General features: G+C 43.4%; 1 protein-coding gene and 1 long non-coding RNA gene across 2 annotated transcripts in view; one reads left to right on the top strand and one right to left on the bottom strand.

The window, feature by feature from the left end:
• FANCA (FA complementation group A) overlaps positions 1-27547 on the top strand; it is a 674778-nt gene that overhangs the window by 521915 nt on the left and 125316 nt on the right. The gene's annotated exons all lie outside the window — the stretch shown is intronic.
• Positions 25113-27547, bottom strand: part of LOC144799833 (uncharacterized) — a 90455-nt gene continuing 88020 nt past the window's right edge. The window contains exon 3 of the long non-coding RNA XR_013603883.1: positions 25113-26524. This is a non-coding gene — a long non-coding RNA (uncharacterized LOC144799833). The remainder of the gene's footprint in view (positions 26525-27547) is intronic.

Here is a 27547-nt window from a genome sequence, read left to right as displayed (position 1 = left end):
CAAGTCTTTTCTTGTCAAATTTCCATTCACTGGCACAGTTTCCTGATGTCGACTTTCTTGTCGATCTTCAGAATCTGGAATTATTTCACCTTCTGTTTCGCCTTCTGCTTCAGAATCAGAATCATCTGTGGTATCACTTTCAACATCAGAACTCTCAGGAGTTGGTACTGGAATAGTATGACTAGGATGAATCCAACGTTTCAATCCTCTGCACTTTACAGCATTAGTAGTGATCAAAATTATCTGCCTAGGTTTCTGCCATCTAGGAGCTAGACAATTCCTTCTCCGATGTACTTTCGTTCTTACCCAATCGCCAGGTCTCAGATCATGTGTCAAAACATTTTCATCTGATTGAGCTTCAGTTCCCACCTGATTAGACACAGAAGTTACCATATCAGATAACCTTTTACAGTAATCCAAAATAGCACTGTCATTTATGCTCAACAGTTTACCTACAGGTACAAAAGCTTGCCTCATAACTCTTCCCATTAAAATTTCATGAGGACTCAAACCTGTCTTTTTATCTGGTGTACTTCTTAATGACATCAAAACAAGTGGAAGAGCATCAGTCCATTTTATACCTGTTTCAAGACACATTTTTCCAATTCTGTTTTTAATCGTTCCATTTATTTGTTCAACTACTCCTGATGCCTCTGGTCTGTATGCACAGTGTATTTTCTGCTCAATGCTCAAAGCTTCGCAAATTAACTTCATCAGTTTATTATCAAAATGGCTTCCTCCATCACTCTCAATAGTGACTGGAAAACCGTACCTTGGGATGATTTCTCTGAGCATTAGTTTTGCCACTGTAATTGAATCACAATGTCGTGTAGGGAAAGCCTCTACCCATCTTGAAAATAAGCACACAATTACAAGCACATATTTCAAACAATTGTGTAAGGGCATTTCAATGAAATCCATTTGTAACCTGGTAAAGGGACCACCTTCTCGACCAATTATTCCTGTCCCCACCACTGATTTTCTGTTTGGATTCATTTGTTGGCATGACAAACACCTTTGACAAAAAGATTCAGCAATAGTTCTAAACTTGGTATTGAACCATGTTTCTCTGAAAAGTCTAACCATAGAATCTCTTCCTAGATGTGCTGGACCATGATATAATCTGGCCATGTCAGCAATCAAACAATTTGGTAAGACTACTCTGCCATCTTTGTAAACCCACACTCCATCTTCTTCACGTGGTCTACAATCTGATCTTAACCATAAGTCTTTTTCTTCATCTTCTGCTTCATTTTGTAAATCTCTAATCTCATGCCATGTTTCTACAACAGTTGTTAGCATTAATGAATTTGAATCAGTTTCTTTACTCCTCTCCTGATTGTATGAATAATTTTTCCTTGCGCAGTATTTAGCTGTTTCATCTGCGAAGGCATTTCCCTTTGAAATATAATCAGTTCCTCTAGTGTGTGCTGCACACTTAACAATGGCGATTTCTTTTGGCAATTGTATTGCTTCAATTAATCTCCTAATGAAAACTGCATTTTTAATTGGTGATCCTGCTGATGTCATGTATTCTCTCTGTGACCAGAGTTGTCCATAATCATGCACAACTCCGTACCCATACTGACTATCAGTAATGATGGTAACTCTTATATCCTTTGATATTTCACATGCACGAATTAAAGCAATTAATTCAGCCACCTGTGCTGAACGAACTCCTTCAAGACATGATGCTTCTTCAACATCTACGACTGTACAAACTGAATATGAAGCTTTTAAGACACCTCCTTCGGATCTTAAGCATGACCCATCTACAAAGTAGACAAAATCCGATTCAGACAAAGGTCTGTCTTTGATGTCTTTTCTTGGTTTAGTGCAGAATTCCATGACATCTAAACATTCATGTTCTGTTTCAGTGTCATCAACAATTTCAGAATCAGACAGTAATGTAGAAGGATTCAGATTTAAACATCTTGAAATCGAAACATTATCTGCTCCTAGTATGATTTTCTCATACTTTGTCAATCTGCTACTTGTTAAATGTTGAGTCTTACCTCTTGTCAGTAATATTTCAACTGAATGAGGCACAAAAACTTTCACAGGAAATCCCATAATGATCCCCTCACTTTGTTCGAGGCTGATACTTGTAGCTGCAACTGCTTTCAAACAACCTGGTAATGCTTTAGCAATTGGATCAAGAACTGCAGAGAAGTATGCAATAGGTTTCTTTAAATTTCCGTGTCTCTGAATTAACACAGATAATGCACATCCTTCTCTCTCACTGCAATACAGTTCGAAATCTTTCTCATAATTTGGCATACCTAAAGCAGGAGCTTGGCATAAGCTCTTTTTCAGGTTCTCAAAAGAGTCCATCTCAGCATCATTGAGAATAATTGGATCTTTTACATCTGACTTTGTCAGTCTTTGTAGTGGTTTTGCAATTACTGAAAATCCACTTATCCATTGTCGACAGTAACCAACCATTCCCAAGAACATTCTTACCTGTCTTTGTGTTCTTGGTGGTAACATTGCTTGAATCATTTTTATTCTCTCTATTGTTACTTGTCTTTTTCCCTTTGCAATTCTGTGACCAAGATATTTTACTTCTTGTTTGCAAAACTGTAGTTTTGCTGGGGACACTTTATGTCCTTCTTCTGCAAGGCGATTTAACAGAATTATTGTGTCTGTTACACAATTTTCTCTTGTCTTTGCAGCTATTAACAAATCATCAATATACTGCACTAGCGTAGACCTACCAGGTAAGTCTAGGTCTTCTAATGATCTTTTTAACAGTTCGTTAAAAATTGAAGGACTTTCTGTATAGCCCTGAGGGATTCTTGACCATCCGAGGGTCTTACCTTGGAATCTGAAAGCAAAGATTTCATAACTGTCTGGATGTAAGGGAACAGTAAAAAATGCATTGCAAAGGTCAATGACTGTATACCATTCAGCATCATGTGGAATCTGAAATAGAATTACTGCTGGATTTGGAACCACAGGACAACATGGAACGACAATTTGATTAACCTTTCTCAAATCTTGTACGATTCTAAATGTTCCGTTAGACTTTTTAACTCCCATAATTGGTGAATTACAAGAGCTACTTTCCATTTCTTTTAATACACCTTGCTTGATTAATTTTTCAATTATAGGTGTAATACCTTCAATTGTTTCTGTTTTCATTTTATATTGTGGAGTGTTTGGAAATTCTATTCCCTGTTTCAATGTAATTTTTACTGGATCTACGTTTTTCATCAGACCCATCTCATTTCCAGTAAAATCCCATATTTCAGATTTCACTGTTTCTTTGAGTTCTTCAGGTAAATCTTTTTCTTCAAATGCAGGAAACAATTTTGTTTCTTCTGCTTCCATCATCATCATTGTCATTCTGTATAAACCATCTTCCTCCATTGTTTGTAACTCAACTCCATCAGGAGAACAATATATTCTACAATTCATTTTACAAAGGATGTCTCTGCCCAATAGATTTACTGGACTACTATTACAAACCACAAATCTGTGTTTATCTTTGTAGTTTCCAATTTCAACTGGTACTGGATCAGTTAAGTCAGTTTTAATTTGCTGATTACTTACTCCGACAACTTGGATGGTATCCCCAGAGAGAGGTAGGTTTTCAATTTCCACTGATCTAACAGTAGAACGGGTAGCACCAGTGTCCACTAGAAAAGTGATGTCTACATCATTAACTTTCCCGTTTACAAAAGGACCAGACTGGTCAACCTCAAGAGTGGCTCCAACAACACACTCTTCCTCCTCTCTCGGGCACCGTCAACAATAATCATCAGAATCGCTGTCTTGACTTTCTGCTAATAAAAATTGTTGTGAAGCATTTTGCATTTGAACCCTTTGCTGCTTTTGCTGTTTTTGTGGTTTTATTACCTGTTCACTTCCCTGAAATCCCACGTTTGGATTATATTTTTGAACTCCCCCACAATTCGGAAAAGGTGGTTGTGGCAATTGGTCTTGACGATTATTCACCTGTTGTTGTTGCTGTTGCTGTAACTGTCGTTGAATATTTAATTCGTTTAACCCCTGTTGTATCTGTAGCTGTCGCTGCAGTTCAACACCATTCTGCATCTGTGAATTCAATAAGGGATTCTTTAAGTTTTTAGGAGGATGAGGACACTCGTCTCTCCAATGTCCAATTTCGCCACAATTAAAACAAGGTAATCTTTGTTTCAATTCCTCAATCTTTGGGCTAAATTTCTTTGGGAAATTATTACCTTTAAACTTTCCTTGTATCTGGTTTGTATTCCCAGTTTGAACAAAATTAGTGTTCTTATTTCCCATACTGGCAATTTGTTGCTCAGCCACTTTTACTTGAGCCCACATGGCTTTCTCCTTCAGCTTCTTCTGTTTTACTTCTATTTCATCGCTACAATACTTTGCTTTTCTTAGAATATCATCTACAGATAGTGATTGCCATCCGACAATACTATTTCTGATCATTTCTCCAATTTCAGGTTTTAGTCCATAAACAAATCTATAGACAAAATGGCTCATGTCTTTTTCATCTAATTTTTCATAACCACTGTATTGTTTAAAAATTAACAGTAGTCTTTCATAAAAAGAATGAACTGATTCTTTTGTTTCCTGTTCTGTTCTTTCTATTTTAACCCAATCGACTTCTTTGGGTGGAATTTTGTTTTTCATCCAAACAATTACTTTCTCATAGAAATCCATTACAAGTGGATTTGGAGCACCTGTTTCTTTGATTCGCTCAGGTTCTGTTTTTGGCCAACTAATCGATATTTTGCATTCTGTCCAAAGATCTGATGGAACAACAATGTCAAAAAATCCATCTAAATCAATCCACAGAACTTTTGACACTTTGATAAATCTATCGACTTGCCTGTACCACTCAACTGGTTTCTCCCTCAATTTCGGAAAGTCATTTGTAAATAACAGAATGTCCTGTCTCGACCAAGGGACATGAACATATCCTCCACCTGCAATTTCTCTCATTGGAAATTGTTTTGACAATTTTTCCAATCTTTCATCTTCCTTCTTTTTCGTCCATTTTACTCTCCATTTGTTCAGTTCTCCTAGCTTTTTGATATAGACAATCAAATCTTTAATATGAACTATTCTTCCCATTGAGTTTAAACTCTCGATGTCACTTTCTGAAAAGTCTAATCTGTAATGTTTCGCAAAATTCTTTTGTTTACTCACATCAATTTCAAGTTCTGCTGCTAGATCCTCTAGTTGATCATATTTGTTTTTCGTTTTCCACTGTATGCTTTTGCAAATGAACAGTAGTTCATCATCTCGATAGTAATTTAAACTATCTGGACCAATTGTTCCAATTATTAATTCTTCGATATTCGCTTTTAATTTGGCCACATCAAGTTTTGGTGTAGTTACCCTGACTTCAGGACTCCCTATATCTGATATAGCACCCATTGGTGTTTTTGGAGATAAATCCTCATTAAAGGTTAAATCAGGCATTCTCGATTTAGAAGAGTTTATTTCAGATAAGTCTGAATAAAATTTTTCAGCAGCTTTTTGAATTTCTGTATTTAAAGGAATAGTTAATCCAGTTTTGTTTGTTTCCTTTTGATCAAATACGGGCTGAACAGGACCAATTGTTACTGGAACTGTCACAGCTTCCATGCCTTTTGTCATTCTTTTTATTAATTCTTCTTTAGATCTTAAATATTCATTATAATCAACATCTTCAACATTTCTTGCCTCTCTTGTATAATCTTTTGGAGGTTCTCTTGCTCTTGGAGCCATTGTAAAATGTCTACCTTCATTTCGAGCATTCTCGAATTCTGGTCTTCTAGGAGTTTCAATGATTTCACAATTATTTGGATAAAGTTTAGGAGCTTCATTAATTGGAGGTGCACTCGGTGAAGTTTCAGTAGAAACCACCGGAGTAGACCATGATCTAGGAGGTCTCAAAGGCTGATTCTTTCTAGCAGTTGTATATATTTCTTCCATAACTGCATCCTCAGATTCACTTTCCATAGATTTCCCTGTAGGAGTACCCATTACCATTTCATGAATTAAATACAATCCTTCACTCATGTTTCCCTGTCTCCACATTCGCAATCTATCTTCATGAGTTTCTCTTCTCCAAGGTGGATTTTTAGAAGGTCTTTTAATTCCACTAGCTTCTCTTTGTAATTGATACATCTCGTCTTCCCACTCAACTAAAGCTTCAAATTGAGTTGGTCTCGGTTTCGGAACAAGAGCATTCATTTTCTCTCGTAAATTTCTTAAAACTTTTACATTAAATGAACCATCATCAGGCCAAGTTAAAACACCGTCGTTTTTAGTATAGCGTTTCCAACTATCGAACCATAAGACAGTATGATATCCATATTCACCTTCCATATACGCTGCAGGTGTTTTATACTTATGAAGTAGTTTACCACCTCGCGTTTCGATTTTCTTGTCAGGTGAAAATAAATTCTTGAACTTCTGAAATAATGTTGGCTTTTTCTCAACATGTTTAAAATGATAACTCATTTTTAAGAGTTAAATCTAATTCACAAAATCGTTCGTAAAATATTTCCGGGATGTTCCGTAAAACAACCAATCCGTTCGCGAAACACACCAACAAGCCAATGACAGTTGAGCTACGTCACTTTTCTGCTCAACCAATAAATTTGGAGTTTTTCCGAAAGACCAATCAGCTCACAGGCCGTCAGCGACTCAAGAGCCAATCAGAATATAGCTTGTGACGTAGGTCACCCAATCCCAGCGCGGCTCTGTGACGTACACAGCAGCTGCGGTTTCTCGTTTCTCACTCCTGGCGCTTACCCCTCCTTCACAAAATCTTTTCACAGCGCCATTTTAAGAACACTTTTCAGTGTAAATTAATTCTTAACAATGACTATAAAGACAACATCTGTTCGTTTCACTATTTAGGATAGTTTACATACATTCAAGTATCCACACTTCGGAATAGACGGCGCTATTCACACTAAGGATAATATTCAATTGTTAGTAGAGTAACCTTACCCCACCCTTCTAACACGTATAATTATGAACTCGCTTTGCTCTGAACCCACCGCGAAGTGAAAGTTCTAAGAGTTCCACTTGAACATAAAATACAATTCAAACTCGCACTTTCACACTGAAATTTCCCTAATTTCAAACACACATGAAATCCGTACAGGACTCTCACCTGTTTATAGAAATCATGCACCGTTAGCAAAATAACGACGTTATCCGTACAGGGCTCTCACCTGTTTATAGATATGAAACATGTACCCGTACAGGACTCTAACCTGTTTATAGATAATCATGCACCGACGCTAATTTACCCTTCACTCAAGCTCGGATATAACTAATACTCTCATCACAGTGAGTTTTATGGAAGGCGCTTTGTCCCTATTCTCATGCTGTTTTAATTTCTTAGAAAACCCTCACTTTACAAGATTTAGACCTAGCCCTAAAACTGTGCTGCTCGGCGACAACACTATGGTACACGGCGATACCTCTTGTGATACTCGGCGATATCACTACAAACAGAACAGATGGCTTGCGTGACTAATTTCTCGCCACACAATCTATACCGGTATAGCTTACAGATAGCACGAAAAACGAACTCAACATGTGTTAAAACATCGATCCTATTTCCATACCATAATATTTTAGTAACCCTTAGCAACCACCATATTACCTTGGTTACTCTTAGCAACCATCAATTTCTGCTACCAGAGAATTGATCCAGCGGCCTATAGAAAATATATCATAAACAACGCTACCCAACTTCATAACCTATAAACAAAATTCTATACTAAATATGGACCCATTTATAAACCTGACATATTTTGGGCCTACTGAATCAGGTGGTCAGATCAAATCTATATACACATTATCTACAATCTATATACAATTTATACATCTGCGAAAGGAATATTGTCATTAGAATAAAACTTAACCATTTAAATGACCACCATTGGCGACGTGATCTAGCTAATAGTAACCTACACTTCTGAATAACCAAGACCAGCTTGTTTGTCAAAAGTAAGATTTTATTTACTAAATTATGGTATATAAGTTGATAGTTTTATAAATGAATTTTATTAGCAATAAAGCAAGCATGATTGTAAAGAAATATGAGAAAATACAATTTAAGCAAGTGAATTAAATTTAAAGTAAATATATAAAGTTTAGCATTTCTAAAACCTAATTCCTTAACTGAGCTAAATAGATAGAAATTAAAGTAAAGTTCTTTGAGGATTCTTACGTGCTCCACGCAAAGTCCAACAGCACATCACCCTCATCGGAAAGTCAGAAAGCAGCAGCCAGCCCATCCCTAGGGGCATGACTTTTTATACCTTTCTACGCTAACTAAACTACGCAAAGGAAAGTTTTCAGAAATCTTCGACGTCCCATTGGCTGAGAGTGACAAGTGACATGTCACCCACTTTTCAAAAGTTCCATTAGATCATGTTTCATAAAGACCATTGTCTCTTCCACGTGAAACCAGGAGCTTCCTGAGTTTGCAACAAATGTTCAAATTTGTTCTCACTACGTCCAAGCAACTTCCGCGGATGCCAAGTTAAGGCTGACAAAATGTTCACTTTCGACCTTGGCCATGTCCGACAGAATGATGACAGCACATCAGTTTTTGCTTTGTGAATGCAGCTTTGATAAACGCTTTAATTCAGAATGGGCGTCTCGTGACTTTTGCAGAATTACAAGTCAGCTCTTTTCTGCGACTCAAGTGACTAGGCCCAAAAGCAGACAACTTATGATTTCTAATATAAAACAAACACAAGAAAAGTATTAATGTAAGAAATAATGTAGATTCTGTATCCACCCCAAGATTTACTAATTAATTAACCCACCCGATTAATCAAAATGTTACCTAGCCAATGCAAACAAATAAAGCAGCGTTTATATCTACCAGTCTCCGTTATTCCATGAGACTTATATGCACCTAGAATAGTAGAAATGACATCACACTAACAAGGAAAAGCAAAACAAGCACATGCTTCTTTTAAGTTTGCAGCAGTTAGTAATGACAAAAACGAAAACAATAAATTATTTTATTATTTTGCACGAACAAAAAGATGCAACAATTATGCACGTTTATGAGCACACATGTTAGTCCCCCCATGTGTAAAGTTTAATCTAAGTTGTATTAGCACGACATATCACAAATCATTAATATTATTATTCATGTTATGGAAATGTGACTTCACGAGATTAAACAAAATTTTGTTTTCTATCTCGCTCCATCAAACTCCTGGACAAAGTAATTAGACTGCATGAGGATAACTTTGCGAGGGTTAGATGGGGTAGACAGGGGCAGGTGACTGCGCGATTCCCTGTCACTCGTGGCGTCAGACAGGGGTGTGTCCCCGCACCAACTTTATTCTTGTTATTCATCAATCAAGTTGTGCAGTTTCTAGCAGACACGCCCACAGATGCCCCAACCTTGGGCGGCACTAAGTTTCCCCTTCTAATCTTTGCAGATGACACCCTTATCCTCTCTAAAACTCAAAAGGGACTCCAATTAGCGATAGATAAGTTTGAGGATTTTTGCAAACTTAACGAGTTACACGTGAACGTGAGCAAAACCAAATTCATTGTTTTAACGAAAAATAGGCCATTGAAGAGCCACGTTAGAATGAATGGAATCGATCTTGAGCAGGTGGAAGTAATGACCTTTCTTGGGGTGATCTTAGATTATAGGTTCCGTCGGAAACCACAGATTGATGCCCTCTGTCTCAAATCTGCTAGGTTAACAGGGTGTCTATTAAAGGAACAAAGAACATCCCTATCCAAAAGGATAATGCCAGTGCTAAAAATCTATGACGCGAAAATAAGTTCAGCAATCCTGTACGGTGCGGACTTATGGGGCTGCATGGATTTATCGCAAAAAACACAGTTGATGGACAGAATGTAGAACAATGTCCTACATTCACCCCAGTACAAGGATCTGGGCCTAAATCCATCGTTTTTTTGCACTCCACACCACCCTGGGTTAGACACTGGCTATATGCAAATCAGCTCTGACCCTGTGCCTCATGGGAACAGTCCAGTCCGAACTACCAAGCCATGTCTTTCCCAGACCGGAATCAAGCATCCAAGGACCGGTTTCTGGCTATCAGCCTTCATCAGCCTGGATAGCTTGACTCCAGTGGTGTGGAGAGCCTGGGACTCACGTCTGAGCATACCCAGCCCACTCGGGGTGAAAATTGCAAAAAACACAGTTGATGGACAGAATGTAGAACAATGTCATACATTCACCCCAGTACAAGAATCTGGGCCTAACTCCATCGTTTTTTTGCACTCCACACCACCCTGGGTTAGACACTGGCTATATGCAAATCAGCTCTGACCCTGTGCCTCATGGGAACAGTCCAGTCCGAACTACCAAGCCATGTTTTTCCCAGACCGGAATCAAGCATCCAAGGACCGGTTTCTGGATATCAGCCTTCATCAGCCTGGATAGCTTGACTCCAGTGGTGTGGAGAGCCTGGGACTCACGTCTGAGCATACCCAGCCCACTCGGGGTGAAAATTGCAAAAAACACAGTTGATGGACAGAATGTAGAACAATGTCATACATTCACCCCAGTACAAGGATCTGGGCCTAAATCCATCGTTTTTTTGCACTCCACACCACCCTGGGTTAGACACTGGCTATATGCAAATCAGCTCTGACCCTGTGCCTCATGGGAACATTCTAGTCCGAACTACCAAGCCATGTCTTATCCCCTTTGGTTAAAATTCATAACAAATTTCTACGTAACTTAATTAGTCTTCCCCAATCATCCCCAATGAAACCTCTCCACCTGGACATGGGCTGTCACTCCATGAAAGACTTAGCACGGTATAGAATGGTAGCACTGTGGAGGAGAATATGGTCAACTCCGGAACTGTCTCTTTTTGCTAATGAGATTTCGGATCTTAGATCAATTACAGGCTCTGGTAACCTCCCGTGGTTTAGAGAAGTGAAGTCCATATTGGGTGATATGGGCCTTAGTCTGCAGTGGTCGGATCCTAGAAATAATGGTTTTCCAGTTAAAGAAGAATTTAAAACTTTTTACTGGGCATCCGTTAGACATTATTCCGCAATGACGACAGAGTCATCTACCTTGTCTGGTCAGTTCTTGGCACACAAGCTTGACCCCCAACTAGAGGACTACTGGGATACCATTACTAGTAGTAATGACAGGAAGATTTATCATCAGTTCAGAGTTGGAACGCTTCCTGTGCGGTCCTTTACATATAAGTGGAGGGGCCAGACATCCGTAAATTGTCCTTGGTGTATTGACCAAATAGAATCGATAGAACACATCTTTTTCGTTTGTCCAACTTACATAGCCCCACGGAAAAAAATGGCTCAAACCAGTTTGTCTCAAGTTGAGAACACGTGTGAGTGCAGAGGCACTATGGCTCTTAAGAACCAACACATCTGAGCTTGTGTCGATAGCAGTGGCAACATTTTTGGGGTGGGCTTGGATCATTAGAGCCAGACACTCCCAAAGCTAGTTGATCTACCGAACTATTGATAGCTTTTAGTTTTAATAAATTCCGTACGTCTTTAACTATGGATTTAATCATGTTTTATGAATTTGTAAGAATCGTTTTTTAAGTACTACATTGTGATTATCTTTGTTTGAAGAAATATTCTATGCTTACAAGGTTTTACAATTTATGGGCAATGTTTTTATGCTGGGGAAATGTGTATATTATGTAAATAGCAATTTTATGGTTAAAAATGTTTTTATGATGTCTTTTATGATGAAATATCTCGAAATAAAGACGTATGAATCTGAAACTGACAAAAATCTACTGGAGGGTTTCAAAGGAAGAATAAATCACTGCTTTTCATTCAAGGCGATAAATCATTGTAATGGACCACACTCGCGGTAAAAATTTGCAACCTTTTGAAAACTTTTATAAAGTTGTAAACTAACTCTGCCACGGAGCGAGTCACAATGGCCAAAGAGGCTTAGTTGGGCAATTACCTTGCAGTCAACCAGTCTCCAATCAAGTTCCAGTCTCTATGGTTGAACCACCATTGACTATAATAGCATGGTCCTGATGCATGAGATACATGAAGCTGAGGATGCTGTTCCAGTAACGAAGGGAGGAGGGGTCTCCTGAGGCTACTTCTTAGTCCACGGCCACAGCGGGGTGACTTTGGCCACAGGGATCGATCTCCCTCAAAATCCAGCCAAAAACCATTTGCCACTGGTCTCTGGTTACAGCGAAACCAGCAGTTCTCTCGTAGGGGATTGCCATCTATAGTAATAAGCGTTGAATAGTCCTGCCCATCTGCGGGGACCCCGGAGCACTTTATCCAACATAACTTCTCAAGTGCTGAAGTTCACCATTCTTCGAGAAGGCCTTGAAAAGTCACTTAAGAAAGTCATGATGCCGCCAAAGACAAGAATACAGTGGCCGGAATTCTTCAACTTGGAGTGGTAAAAGAACAGGTTGCAGTGAAATATGCGCCCACTACCTGAATAATTTTGGAAGGGTACAGGAATAGAACCTTCACAAACCCTTTAGCTATGTGAGAAACCGAGATGAAGAAGTGCAAGGCAATGTAGCCCATAGGCTGCCATTATAATCAGAAGAAAAAAGGAGGCTGTGTCTTTAAGAGCAGAGAGACCTCCAATATCCCATCATGCTCAACCAGTGGCAGTTAGGATAAGTTACTTACCTGTAATCCTAGTTCTCTTCCAGGGGTATACTCATCAAAGTCATAAGCACTGAATAGTCCTGCCCACGTGCGGGACCCCGGAGCAATAGCCAATAATATGCATATATCTACATATATATATAAATACATATAAATACGCATAAAATAACCATATATATATAGATAATATACATATACAGCCCAATATACACCATACTAGGCTCAAAAACTGCCATTATTGCCTGTAAAATCTTTACATTTGCTAAATAAAGACATAAATTACATTATAAGATAATGCAAAGAAGAAAACACTGCCCTGGTTTTCTTTGAAACACACAACCTTTATTTTCAAAGGTAAAACAGGCAGGATCATAGAGGCAGCTTTAGCCTAGATAGGCTGCATAGTAACAACAGAAAAATCTGGCGCCGTGCCTTTAAGACCTCTGTGAGCCTCCAGGCTCCCATCATGCACCACAGGTGACAGTTAGGTCAGTTCTTTTGGACGGCGTATACAGTGTGATAACCGCATGGGTAACATGTAAAATAGACAGTTCTGGTATTCGCCCGGGGAGGAGGGTGGGTTGCTTATGACTTTGATGAGTATACCCCTGGAAGAGAACTAGGATTACAGGTAAGTAACTTATCCTTCTCTTCCAGGGGATACTCATCAATAGTCATAAGCACTGAATAGAGTAGCAAGCCCATCCCATACACTGCGGACGATTACCAGAATCTCTAAACAGTATACTAATATATATATTACCCAAACAAATTCCTCAGGGATGCTTGACCAACTTGAGCATCCGCCTGAGTATCAGAATCAAGGCAGTAATGGCGAGCAAAAGTATGAACCGAACGCCACGTAGCTGCCTTACAAATTTCATGAACAGGAACATTTTTAAGCATTGCTATAGTAGCAGCTTTTCCTCTAGTGGAATGCGCTCTCGGTTTGCCCGGGAGTTGTTTCCGTGCCAACTGATAAGATAACATAATGCATGACACAATCGATCTAGAAATGGACCTCTTAGACGCAGGCAAGCCCGTATTCAGAGGACCGTAGTTCACAAACAAATGATCAGTCTTTCTAACACTCTTAGTTTTATCAAGATAAAACTTCAAAACTCTTTTTAAATCCAAAGAGTGTAGAGCATTTTCAGCTGAAGTGTTCGGATTAGCAAAAAACGTAGGCAGTGAAAATCCGAGACTACCTTAGAAAGGAATCTTGGATGAGTCCGAAGCACCACTCTATTCGCATGGAAAACGAGATAGGGTTCTGTAGCACAAAAAGCCTGAATCTCGCTCACCCTCTGCGCAGAAGGGATAGCTACAAGGAAGGACACCTTCCACGACAGATGTTGAAGGGAGGCCTTATGAATAGGTTCGAATGGAGGACCCATCAATTTAGACAAAACCACATTAAGCTCCCAAGGAGGAGATGGAGCCCTCACGGGAGGATACACTTTCTTGAGACCCTCCAGAAAATCCTTCACAACTGGCATTTGAAAGAAAGAAACCTGAGTAGGGGACTTTCGATATGCTGTTATTGCTGCCAGATGGACCTTTATAGAGGAATATTGTAAGCCTGCTTTGGCCAAAGAAAGTAAGTATGGTAACAGTACCTGTTCCTGACCTCGAATAGGGTCATGACCTTCAGCAGCACACCACATGAAAAACCGCTTCCACTTGAAAGCATACAACTTTCTTGTAGAAGCTCTTCTCGCCTCTCTTAAAATGTGCATACAGTCCTGCGAGAGGCCTAGATGTCCATACTGGACGAACTCAGGAACCATACTGCTAGCTTCAGGGACGGCAGGTTGGGATGGAACACCCTGCCGTTCTCTCTGGTCAGCAGATCCGGACAACAAGGAAGCCTCCTGTGCGGTACTTTGGATAGATACAGGAGATCCGGGTACCACCATTGGCGAGGCCAATCCGGAGCCACCAGGATCATGTCTGTCTTGGACTTGTACAGCTTCTTGATCACCAAGGGAATGAGTGGAATCGGCGGAAAAGCGTAGAGTAATGTCTCTGACCAGTCCATCCATGAAGCATTCCCCTTGGACCCTCGTTGTGGGTACCTGGATGCGAAGACGCAGCATTTTCCGCAAAGAGATCGATTTCTGGTGACCCACAGACCTGGAAGACATCTCTTATCACTTCGTCTTTTAAGACCCAGTCATGTGCTTCTGCGAAGTGTATGCTTAGGTCGTCTGCTTGGATGTTGAGGACACCCGGCAGATGGACAGCTGAAATTTTCATACCCCGAGCCAGAAGCCACTTCCAGATTGCTTGCGCTTCTAGCGACAGAGGTCTGGATCTCGTTCCGCCCTGCTTGTTCAGATAGTACATCGTTGTCGTGTTGTCCGTTTGAACAAGCAGGGAGGATGTCTTGATCACAGGAAAGAAAGCCTTGAGAGCTAGATGGACAGCTCTGAGTTCCAACATGTTTATATGATACAGTCTTTCTTTCTCTGACCACACTCCTTGAACTTGAAGCGACCCCAGATGGGCGCCCCATCTCTGAAGGGACGCATCCGTCACCAGCGATCGCCTGGGCATGTCCTCTTGGAAAGGCACTCCCACTACCAGATGACTCCGTTGCATCCACCATCGAATGGAGATCCGCACTGACAGGGGTAGTGACAGCTTGTCCTCCCAACGGTTTGAAAACTGGGACCACTGATCCTCCAGAGACTGCTGCAGAGGTCTCATGTGCAGCCTGGCGTTCGGAACGAGGAAAATACAAGACGCCATGGACCCTAGCAGAGACGAGATCTGCCTGGCCGTTGGTCGAGGAATCTTTAGTAAAGTTTGACCCTTGAGGAGAATGGAGGATAGTCTCTCCTCCGAAGGATACGCTTTTGCGTCCTTTGAATCCAGAAGTGCGCCCAGATAGTGTATCCTCTGCGTGGGATTGAGGATAGACTTTTTGAAGTTTACGTGTAAGCCAAGCCTCCGCAGCTGATGTATGCAGAACGTGAGATGTTGCAGAAGCAGAATCGGAGACGCACTCTTTAGCAGCCAATTGTCTAGATAGGGGTAGACGAAAATGTGTCTTTTCCTTAGGAAAGCCGCTACGACTGCCATACACTTTGAGAAGGTGCGAGGAGCTGCCTTTAGCCCGAAGGGCAAGACTGAACTGGTAATGGCTGGTTTGTATGCAAAACCTTAGAAACTTCCGATGCTTTGGGGCGATGGGGATGCGGGAATAAGCATCCTATGGAGCACATCCAATCCCCTTGATGCAACAGTGGAATTATTTGATGTAACGCCAGCATTCTGAACTTTTCTCGCCGAATGAATTGATTGAGGCGCCTGAGATCTAGTATGGGCCTGAACTCCTTGTTTGGACCTTTCTTTGGAACTAGAAAATATTGGGAGTAAATGCCTTGACGACGCTGTGTCTTCGGGACCTCCTCGATGGCCTTCTTTAGGATTAATGCAGACACCTCTTGCTTCAAAAGATGAAGTCGATGAATCACAGTCTTTTGAGGAAGAATGGAAGGTGGAGGGGACTTGAACCTGATTGCATATCCATTTTTTACAATATTCAGCACCCATTTGTCGATTGTGATGCTTTTCCACTCTTCCAGGCAAAAATGAACACTTCCCCCCACCGGAGTGGGTAACGGGCTCAGGGGAAGCAAAAACTCACTGTTTTTGTTGCTGCTGCTTGTTTCCAGGTACAGCTCCACAACAGAGAACTTCATTAAAGGTAATCACATCATCAATCGGTAATATCCTACTCGGAGGAGTTGATGACAGTGTCGGTGAGTAGTTCCTCATTGAATTTGTAGACTTTGTCGAGGATCTAGTATCGCGTCTCCTCGAAGAATGGTGACGTGAAGACCTAGGAGAGGGTGAAGTCCGCCTCCTCTCCGATGGAGACTTTCTCGGAGGAGTACGCTCACGTCTTCTCGGAGAGTGCACCAACTGTATTAGGGGCGATCTTGATCTTGAAGCAGGTCTTGCCGACACCGGAGACCTGGAATAAGACCTTGGAAGATTAATCCTCCTTATCTTCCAGTCTCTGATCTCCCCCAGCCATCGTGGCGAGATATTAGCCCCTGTAGGTGAAGGTGCCCTTGAGAGCTCTGGAGAGATTTGCACAATCCGCAGCCCAGGGGAGGAAGAGGAACTCCCAGAAGACACAATAGAAACCTTAGACCGGTCTTTAGACACCGTTCTAGGCCTCTTTGCTGCAGGAGACGTCGACGACAGCCTCCTCGACGTCGATTTTTCCAGCGGCGATCTCCTCGACGGCGATCTCCTCGGCGGCAACCTCCTCGACGACGATGGTGTCTTCGGTGTCGACGTCATACGCCTCAACGGCGATGATTTTCTCGGCGTCGTGTGTCTCGACGCCACATGACTTGGGCTCTTCGACGTCGAAACCTCTACTGCCCGGTTCGACGTCATGGCACCTCTCAACGGCGACCTTGACTTATGTTCCGAGCCTCTCAGCGGTGACCGTCGACGTCGATGAGACGACGTCGAGTCCCGTCCTCTTACAGTCGTAGGGGAGCCAGACCTGGATCGCCTATGCTCATGCCTCTTCTCACCTTGCTTCGACGGCGAAATCTTCTTCGATGGTGAGGGATGTTTCGACGTCGACGGACACCGCGACGGTGATTTCGATTTGAATTAGTCAGATAATGACTAAAGACGTCGAGTAAAGACGAAAAAATTAGAGAAAAACCAGAAGAAAGTGAAAAAATATCACCAACTGGCGAGTTCAATGCTCCAGGATCCTCACAGAAGGAGCCGGAAAAAAGAACTGACCTAACTGTCACCTGTGGTGCATGATGGGAGCCTGGAGGCTCACAGAGGTCTTAAAGGCACGGCACCAGATTTTTCTGTTGTTACTATGCAGCCTATCTAGGCTAAAGCTGCCTCTATGATCCTGCCTGTTTTACCTTTGAAAATAAAGGTTGTGTGTTTCAAAGAAAACCAGGGCAGTGTTTTCTTCTTTGCATTATCTTATAATGTAATTTATATGTCTTTATTTAGCAAATGTAAAGATTTTTCAGGCAATAATGGCAGTTTTTGAGCCTAGTATGGTGTATATTGGGCTGCATATGTATATGTATATGCATATTATCTATATATATATGGTTATTTTATGCATATTTATATGTATTTATATATATATGTAGATATATGCATATTATTGGCTATTTCTCCGGGGTCCCGCACGTGGGCGGGACTATTCAGTGCTTATGACTTTGATGAGTATCCCCTGGAAGAGAACCTCAGTTCTTTTTTCCGGCTCTTTCTGAAGGACACTTGGAGTTGAACTTGACCTTTTTATGTTTTTTCTTCAGTATAGAACTTTAAAATACAGTCTTTTTTGCTTTGCTTCACTCTGCATCTTTTGTCTCTCTCTGTTGAGTGAAGTTTTTCCTGATAGGAAAAAGGCTTTTTTCCTAGTTAAAATTCCATCTCTCTTTGACCCTAAGGCAGAAAAAAGGCCACCCCCCCCCCCCAGGTCTGTATTATTTGCCTACCATCTTCTCTCCTTCCTGCCTCCTGTGACATCTGCAATACCTTCTCCAGACGAACCTTGTGTGACAAGGAGAAGATTTGCCTGCAGGGAAGAGAAGAAAGAAGACAGCAAGAAGCCAGTGGGACCTCAGATTGAGAGGGAAGTAATTCTTCCACCAAAGCTCTCCCCTCAGCCTCCAGTGGTCGCGGAAGGTCTAACAGGCATCGAAAGGAGGTACAGGACTGACATGCTCGCCATCATTGACTGGCTCGACATCACACAAACGTCAACGCTCAACATCCAGAACCACACTTGCAGCGTCGAGAACTACCTTGCACCTTACAACTGACGTCGAGACATACATCGAGGGATTCCAACTCGCCGTCACCGAGTAGTGGGTAGTCGACTTCGAGAGCCAAGCAACGATGAGAGTGGACGATGTCGAAAAGCCGGTCGACATCACGAGCCAGCACGTGTTGACAGGGATTGACGTAGAGTAGGAGATTGTCGTCGAAAACCAGTCGACGATGGAGGTCGAGAAGATCCTCGATGTCGGGGTGACAGCGACAATCCAAGAGAAGGAGAATCTACTCTTCATTAGATTCTCACTGCAGATCTCCGTCTCTGGTAGAGTTACCCTCTTCTCCCATCCCGGTACCTCCTCAACCAGATTCATCGGCTCCACCAGCGCCCCCGCTTCCAGCAACTCCTCCTCCAAAACTGGCACCTCAACTTCCACCTCCGCCAGCTATACCGACACCTGTCATTCCACCTCCTGTGGTACCTCAGGTTCCTGTTACACCAGCCCCTAGGAGGTCTCAATCAAGGACACGCCTTCGATCTCACTATTGGCACTTATGTTCCTCTACTGCATCACACCATTCAAGGTTGCATCACCGATCTAATCGCAGTTCAAGATCACGTTCATACTGTCATTGCCAAAGGGATATGTCCTCTTCCACCAGAGGATACTCTCTGACCTTGTCAGACTCTCCTCAAGCTCAATCCTCAACGACTGATGATAACATCAACACCTTTCTGACCCTACCACTGTCATTTCTCGTCACAGAGGGCTCAAACCCCTCAGTGACAGTCCGGAAGATCACACCAGTATCAATGGCCCTACCAGTCACAACTCAAGCAACAGAGGGGACGTACTTCTCAACCAGCCAAAATAGGGAGGCCGACAACCCGCGGCATCAAAACCCTAAATCCTCTCTTCCCCCTCTCCTGTTAACCACTCCGGTAGGGGGAAGCATTGCAAATTACCTGACAGAGTGGCAAAGAATTACAACCGATGCCTGGGTCTTGAATACTGTCAAACATGGCTGTTGTTTCCGATTCACTGCCCCACCACAATCCAGTCCACCAAGGTCATTCACGTCTCGCCTCGAGCTCCTACAAAACACGATATGCCATAAAAAGGCGGTGGAATCGGTCCTACGAAACCGAGGCCAAGGAATTTACTCCAGGTACTTCCTCGTGCCAAAAAAGGGTAGACCAGAGTTCAGGCCTATTCTTGACTTCTGAATCGCAAACAACTGGATCCGAAAGGAAACGTTTAGGATGTTGGTGTCGAATTTACCCTCAACTTCAGTGGGAGACTGGCTTTGTTCACTAGACCTTCACGGTGCTTATTTCCACATTCCCATCGCAAAGTCACATCGGAAATTCCTCAGATTTGTCGTGGGGGCAGAACCAGTACCAATACTCTGTTCTGTCATTCGGCCTCAAATCAGTACCAAGCATTTTTTCCAAATGCATGGCTTTGGTGGCAGCTCATCTACGAAAACACAGAATCTTTGCCTATCCCTATCTGAACAACTGGCTGATCAAGGCTTCCACTTCCACAGAAGCCCAAGAGTATTTCTAGTGGACTTGCGATCTGCTCCATCGCCTGGGTCTTCACATCAACTTTCAAAAGTCCATGTCAACACCAGTCCAGACATTGCATTACTTAGGAGCCACAATCGACATGCAGGACAACGTATCTCGTTCAGAGGAACGGCGTTTATCTATTCTCCAGAAATGCCACAACCTGCAGAAGATGGCCTGTCCAATGGTCCGCATAGTCTCCTCTCTCCTTGGCTCGATGGCCTCCTGCATATGTTGAACTCCTTGTGCTCGCCTTCACATGCGTCCCTTTCCCGGTGTGCTTGGAGGATCAGTGAAACCACTTCTCAGGGAACTGGGTGGACAAGGTCAGCCTTTCCACTCATGCTGTGGAATCCCTCCAGTGGTGGTGTTCACTGAAAAATCTGCAGAGGGGAATGCCTTTTCATCAGCAGGACACAACACAGACCATAGTGACGACTGCCTCTCTGCTGCAGTGGGAAGCCCACATGGATCACCTGAAAATACACATAACTTAGTCCTTTAAAAACAGACATACCATATCAACCCCCTGGAACTCTGTGTGGTTCACCTGGCACTCAATGGGTTTCAACCTTCCTTCATGTGTACACTTATGTAAGTGGGCACCTTGCACCAACCCAGATAACCCTTATGGTGATTTTAATGGTCTAAGACAACATTAGAAAGCTCTCTAAGTGGTAGCTGTGGAGAGCAGCCTTCAGGCTTAGCCGAGAAGGAGTGTAAAGCAGCTTGTTTTACCAGAACAAAATCTTGTAGGTATAGATTAAATGAAAAAGAACCACACAGTGTATTTATAAAAATATGTATTTATTATAAGACTCTCACTAACACATACAGGTATCTCCTAGCCGGAGATATACATAATGCATACAATACTTTTCAACAGAAACAGGTAGGTAGCACAAAATACGCAGTGGTCCCCAGGGGTAGACCAAATCATGTTCTAAAATAGTGGTATGCGAACCACAACTCGAGTCAAGACTATACCCAGAAGATGTAGAAGTGCCGGGGATCCATGGATCCACACATGGTAAGTAACCAGGAGCCCCGCGGAGGCCGTGTGCAGAGTGGAAACACGACCGCAGGATCAATGCAAGTCAATTGGTAAGTCGCGGTTGCAATTTTAAAGTAGAAGGATCCTTCCCCAGGGCCCTGAAGAAACCCAGTGGAAGACAGAAGGTTGCAGAGCCACCCCACCCGTGGATACCCTAGGAACCAGGATACCTACACCAGGGAAGCCAGTTGCATAGGTGTGAAGTGGCGTCGGAAACTGCTGTCGTTTCAATGGAGGACTTCAGGAAGATGCCTCTGCTGGAGAAGGTGAAAGTATCCAGTGGAACCTAAAGGTGGATTCAAGAAGAGAAGTACCTGCAAGCAGAGGGGACAGAGTATATGCCACTCAGGCGTGACCAGGAGGCACGGAAGATGAATGCCCAATGATGCCAGGTTTTGCAGGGAAGCTGGAGGTGACCTTGAAACTGCAGCTGCGTGGACCAGGATGGCCAGGAGCCGGATATGAGCTGTCCCATGTCGGATGTCGAGAGTTGAGGGGTCGTGGCCGTCGGGAGCACCGACAAGCCTTGGCAACTGCAACCAATGTAGAAGTCGAAGAAGGTACTATGTCGAGATCAGCAAGGTCTAGGAAACTCACCACAAGCAGGAGAATCAGGGCAGGCCTGAGCAATCAGGGGAGCCCAAAGAATTCAAAAGATGACCCTCAAGAGGACCCACAGGCCGGAGGCACTGGAGTGACGAGAGGACCTCGAGTAGATCACCAAAGATGCAGGTGATGCGGTGAGGACAAAGATCTTGGTCACTGGAGATTTTTGAGATTGAGGCTTCTTGGAGCCCGAAGATCTTGGTGGAAGGAAGCCAACGTGACACTATGCACAGGGGTTCAGTTTCTGTGGCTCCGACGAGAATTAGAACCAATAACAGTTTATTTAAAGTACACTCAGAGCGGAGCCCTGTCTGTCCAGTCGCTAGGAGTGCTGCAGAGGGACTGACATCAGCAAGCATAACAATACATTATGTACGCTTCGAAACCAATGAAAGCACCCCCACCATGTAATTTTCCAAGGAGATGCAGCTGGACAGTAAATCACAAAGGAGTACCTTTCTATTCTGAGGCCGGGCACACATTGTCTACTAATCAAGGTCACTCTGCCTGTACCCACCACTAGACAAGTGGGAGAAGGCCTACGTCTAAAGGAGCAGTATGCACTAATGAGAACAGTGCATTCATTAGTGTAGCAAAACTCAGCTCCGAAGAAACATAACCTAGAGAAGGCAGTTTCTCAAAAATGGCAAAAGGATTAGTTTTGATCATGATACAAAATGGCGTCTTTACACAAAATGGCGCTGCAAATGCTAACTTACATAAAACAATGCTAAAGCATATTTTTCTATTCTAACAGGCCCTCCTTTTAGCATGAGCTAAACATTTTGTATAATAGCAAAAAGACATATAATTCAATAAGTCATGAATACATTGTTTTAGGAGCACTCCATAGCTTCAGGAAGGGAGGCAGTAAGGAGGGAAGAAGTCTAAAAAACACCCTCATCTATTTGCATGAGGTCTTCTACTTCCTTTTGAATCATAATTGTTGCATTAGTATCATGAATCAATATTCTCTTAGGGGTGCGAAGGGTGGTGCTATAAGAGCAACATAAAAGGAGGCACTGGACCAGGACACAACAAGAAATCAAAATCACAATGAAGTCAATCACCTTGTCAAGATCCAACTCCAACTACCAGAAGTGACCAACTCCAGTTCCCACTCTCCATCCCTTTAACATTTTCTAGGATATCTGAAATGTGTTGGGTAATGTTCTTTTCCATATTAGTGATCCCGACTACACACCTTGCGTCCTACTACAGCGCACACACCACCACTCGTAGCTAGAATGAAATCAACAGCATATCTAGTCTGCTCGGAATGTATCCGCATACTTTCCAATTGGGTGGTGATGTCAACGTCCAGGGTAGACATGGCTCGGCAGTTCGGGCTGGACTGTTCCCATGCGGCACAGGGTCAAGATTGATTTACATATATATGGCCATGTCTGAACTGGGGTGGCGTGGTATGCAAAAAAATTATGGTGGATTAAACCCAGATCTGTGACTGGGGTGATTGTTTTGCCAATGTGCAACATTCCGTCCATCATGTTGTGTGTTTTGCTGTTCGTCCTATGTGGGAAGGGTATGCCCAGAAGTGGGGCCCGTGCTCACTACGCCACTGGAGTCAAGCTATCCTGGCTGATGACGGCTGATAGCCAGAAACCGGTCCTAGGATGCTTGATTCCGATCCAGGGAAGACATGGCTTGGCAGTTCTGGCTGGACTGTTCCCATGAGGCACAGGGTCAAGACTGATTTGCATATGGCCATGTCTGAACTGGGGTGGCGTGGTGAGCAAAATAACTATGGATTAAACCCAGATCTGTGACTGGGAATGGGGCCAGAGCCGAAGTGGCCAAAGGGCGGTGCCGGAACGGCAACAACTCGACCTCCGCCGAGGCAGCCGGCTGCGTGGAGGGACGAGAGGGACCGGGGGAGTGACCCAAAGTTCTCCGCCAGCCTTGGCCCAGAATACTGCGGAGGCGGTCCGGCAACCCATGTGGTGGCGCCAGAGACGACTCAACCTCCCACTCACCCTCCGACAAGGCAGCCGCCTGCCGGGAGGAACGAGAAAGGCCCGGAGGAGGACGAGGAGTCCTCACCCCACCTCGGCCCAGAGCGGGACGAGAAGAGGTCACTGATCCTTGTGGTGCTGCCTGAAGCAGACACCGGCGCCTGGACGGCGTCAGCTCAACCTTGGACGGGCCTTCGCCTGCCCAGAAGGCCGAGCGGGGCTCGGGGACCTCCATCGACCGAGCTCCGGTGACCTCCCGCGACACCACAGGGTCTCACGCGGGAGTTTGCTGCAAGGCAGAGGCACCATGGGGCGAAGGAGGGACCCCAGAGGGGCTGCACCCCAACAGCTCCACATCCTCCAAGCCTGGATCCGAACCAGTCAGCGCCGGGGCCGGGCCCCGCCCGAGGCAAGGAATCTGCCAACGCCCCAGGAAGGGAAGGAGGTGGAGACGCCAGCGAGGCCTGCAAAGCCGGCACGTATGTCTCCATCTGGACTCTCGATGCCCCCTCACCGGGAAACGTGGATAGGAGGACGACACGTGGGGACACATCACCCGCGGAGAGTCCACGCCCCTGGAAGGCCGAACACCAGCCCCCGGGGACAAACTGCGACACCCACCGGGGAGCGACGCTCTTGTGAAATCGGACGACGACCACGGCCGTATCTGAAGCCGTCTGCCGAAGCCAATAGAAGTTTCATGCGCGCTCCTGCCGCGACTTCGGTTTCAACTGTTGACACGCCTCACAATCAGTGGTGCCGTGATCCTCCCCCAAACCCTACATACAAATACGATGAAGGTCCGTCGCCGACATAAGACGCCCACACGACGTGCAAGTTTTGAAACCAGAAGGCATTCGCACACTATGGCCATGTCTGAACTTGGATAGCGTGGTGAGCAAAATAACATTCAGTCCATTATCTTGTGTGTTTTGCTGTTCGCCCTATGTGAGAAGGGTATGCCCAGACATGGGTCCCGTGCTCACTACGCCACTGGAGTCAAGCTATCCTGGCTGATGACGGCTGATAGCCAGAAACCGGTCCTCGGATGCTTGATTCCGGTCCAGGGAAGACATGGCTTGGCAGTTCGAGCTGGACTGTTCCCATGAGGCACAGGGTCAAGACTGATTTGCATATTGCCATGTCTGAACTGAGGTGGCGTGGTAAGCAAAATAACGATGGATTAAACCCAGATCTGTGACTGAGGGTTAATGTTTTGCCAATGTGCAACATTCCGTCCATCATCTTGTGTGTTTTGCTTTCCAAATTTGTTATTCCATCACAAAACTCTGCAGTTAAGGTTCTTTTAACCCACCTTACATTTGGCTTACTATACTTGCAAGGCACGCCCAGAGGGAGTACCATTGCTAAAGCAACATCATCATTACTATTATAAACATTTGAATAAGTACCATTAGACAGAAAATAAAATCCTGGGTGTGCATAAAATGGACCTTGATAGTCTACAGGAGCATATCTGGTGTTCATTTCAAAAGTACTCGGATCCTTCTTCTTCACTTGAGACATTGTTTTTTGAACGATATTATTCCAGATCAATTGACATACAAAAATGCATCAGTACTATTTACTTTCGGACAACATTCGGGATAATAACCAACTTTTCGCATAACCGTTAAATCTTGTTAATGCCAGCCCAATAGGTGATGTTCTGCTCTCTCATGTACAAGTTATCACAATACGTGTTATTATTACACCCTGGATACCTTTTCCTCATGGCTTTCTGTAATACAAACAAGGGCCCGGATACCCCATACCAAACTCACCCCTTACCTCTACGAAGAAGTGGGCTGGGCAAGTATACGTTTAATTGACAAGTGACAATGGGTAAACAGTCCATAAACTAGTAACGGATTTGTTGGGATAACAAGCTGTACCTTCTCCAAAAAATCTTTTGTGTGTGTCTAGAAATACATTACTCGGGCTGTCCTTTTTTAACAAATTTTAGAAACAACCTTAGGTTTAGTACATGACGGTGCATCATGATTGCATTCCAAAACCCAGGACACGCCACCCAAAATCAATAGCAGTAAAATCACAAAAACAGCACATAATATTTTTTGGGGGTACACCAAAATATACGTGTGTGAAGAGGTGGAATTACTGGCTGCTCTTCATCAGCAACCGTTCTGCCAAAGGGATGCATAGCAAATGATGAAGCAAAGGGGCAAAATGGCAGCAAGAGGAATATACAAGTTCCCACTGTCTGTCAGAGCCTCACTGGTACAGGCTCCTATTGTCCATCAAAACGTTGGTGCTCTTGAGCACCGGCGGTAGAGCTTGCTCTGTCCTAAGCTCGGGTTCCCACGTTGACCAGGATAATCTACCCCCAAAAGGATACTTTCAATCTATCCTGTCCAATGTTCAAACAGTGCAGAAATCTCACATCACTCTGAACTAACTCCGTTGGTACTATAGCCAAGTAACCTCCAACTTACACAGTCCATCCCTAACTAATCTGACTTCTCCTTTGGTGCACTGTTTCTCAGCCGAGGGTGCAGATTGTACCTAGTGACTCCAGGCACAGAGGGATCAGTGAAAAGGGGCTCCTTGATAGCCCATATTTCCAGACGAACTGCTGCATTCAGCACTTCATAATTTTCCCCATTCGTTTTGGTCCAGGTCGCTGAAGAGGACAAATCGAGTCACCGCCTCACACTTGGAGTCCCCTACTCCATCTTTCGTCCACTGTTCATAGGGCAGAGGCACCCTGCGACAATGAGTCGCATGGATCCAGTTCTTGCGGCCATCAGTCTTGACTGCTGTGCGTGTTGATAGGAGGACCTGCTCCTGTCCCTTCCACCGTGGCTCCAAACTCTTCTTCCGCTGGAAGTTCGTCACCCACACAAAATTGCCAGGCTGAATATCGCATCCCGGCCCCTCTGGTGTAGCTAGCAGGGCTTTCCGGACCTGTTGGTGAATAGAACGCACACTTTCAGTTAACTGACAAAGATAGTCCATCAACAACGGGTACTCAATATATGAAAACCGCAGAGTGTGCGGGACGCCCCTGACATTTGCCGGGCGTCCAAACACAACCTCGTACGGTGACAATCTTGTCCTAGAATGTGCTGTCGTTCTCGTTGACAAGAGAGCTAATGGTAAAGCATCTGAACACTGTAACCCTGTTGTTCCTGAATTTTTGCCAGTTTGAGAGTACCATTGTACTTCTCTACTAAACCTGCTGACTGTGGATGATTGGCAGCATGGAACTTCTGCTTGATACTTAAACCATCACAAATCAATTGGATCACTTTGACATTAAAATGACTTCCGTTATCACTCTATATCAAACAGGGCAAACTGAAACAAGGAAATAACTCATTCAGAAGTACCTTTGCAGTTGTAATGGATGTATTGCCTTTAGTAGGATAAGCCTCAACCCATTATCAAAACCACTTTATTCGGTTACTAAAAACCATAAAAGTACCATGCATTAAATCGCAATACAATACATAAAACACAAACAGTACACAATAAAAACACAAACAGTACACAGTAAAATATCATAACCGAATCATCAATAATAGGGCGATTTGAGAAAATTATGGAGGGAATAAGAGAAAGTTCATAAAGATGCATAAAAATATTGGCTGTGGTTTAAACCATTAAAACAGTACATCATTGCAATAAAATAATTTAGTAATAAGGCAAGTAGTAAAAGAGTAATAACATGGACTTTACAAATACTCTTATGCTAACATAGGGTGCCGAATTTTCCTAAGTCTCACAGCTGCAACAAGAAAGCTTGCAATATTAAAAATCTCCCATGGGTCATTAAGCATTTGTAAGTACAGTAAAGCGGGTTTTGCCTGAATAAAACCTTTCCCTTTTAAAATTGGGACTAAGAACCTCCTGCGGATATCGCTATAGTGGTCACAAAACATAATGAAATGAATTGTATCATGTATCAAAAATTTATCACAGGTACAA

The sequence above is a fragment of the Lissotriton helveticus genome, chromosome 12, assembly GCF_964261635.1.
Source record: "Lissotriton helveticus chromosome 12, aLisHel1.1, whole genome shotgun sequence".
Taxonomy (NCBI): Eukaryota; Metazoa; Chordata; class Amphibia; order Caudata; family Salamandridae; genus Lissotriton; species Lissotriton helveticus.
This window is presented reverse-complemented; position numbering and strand designations above follow the sequence as displayed.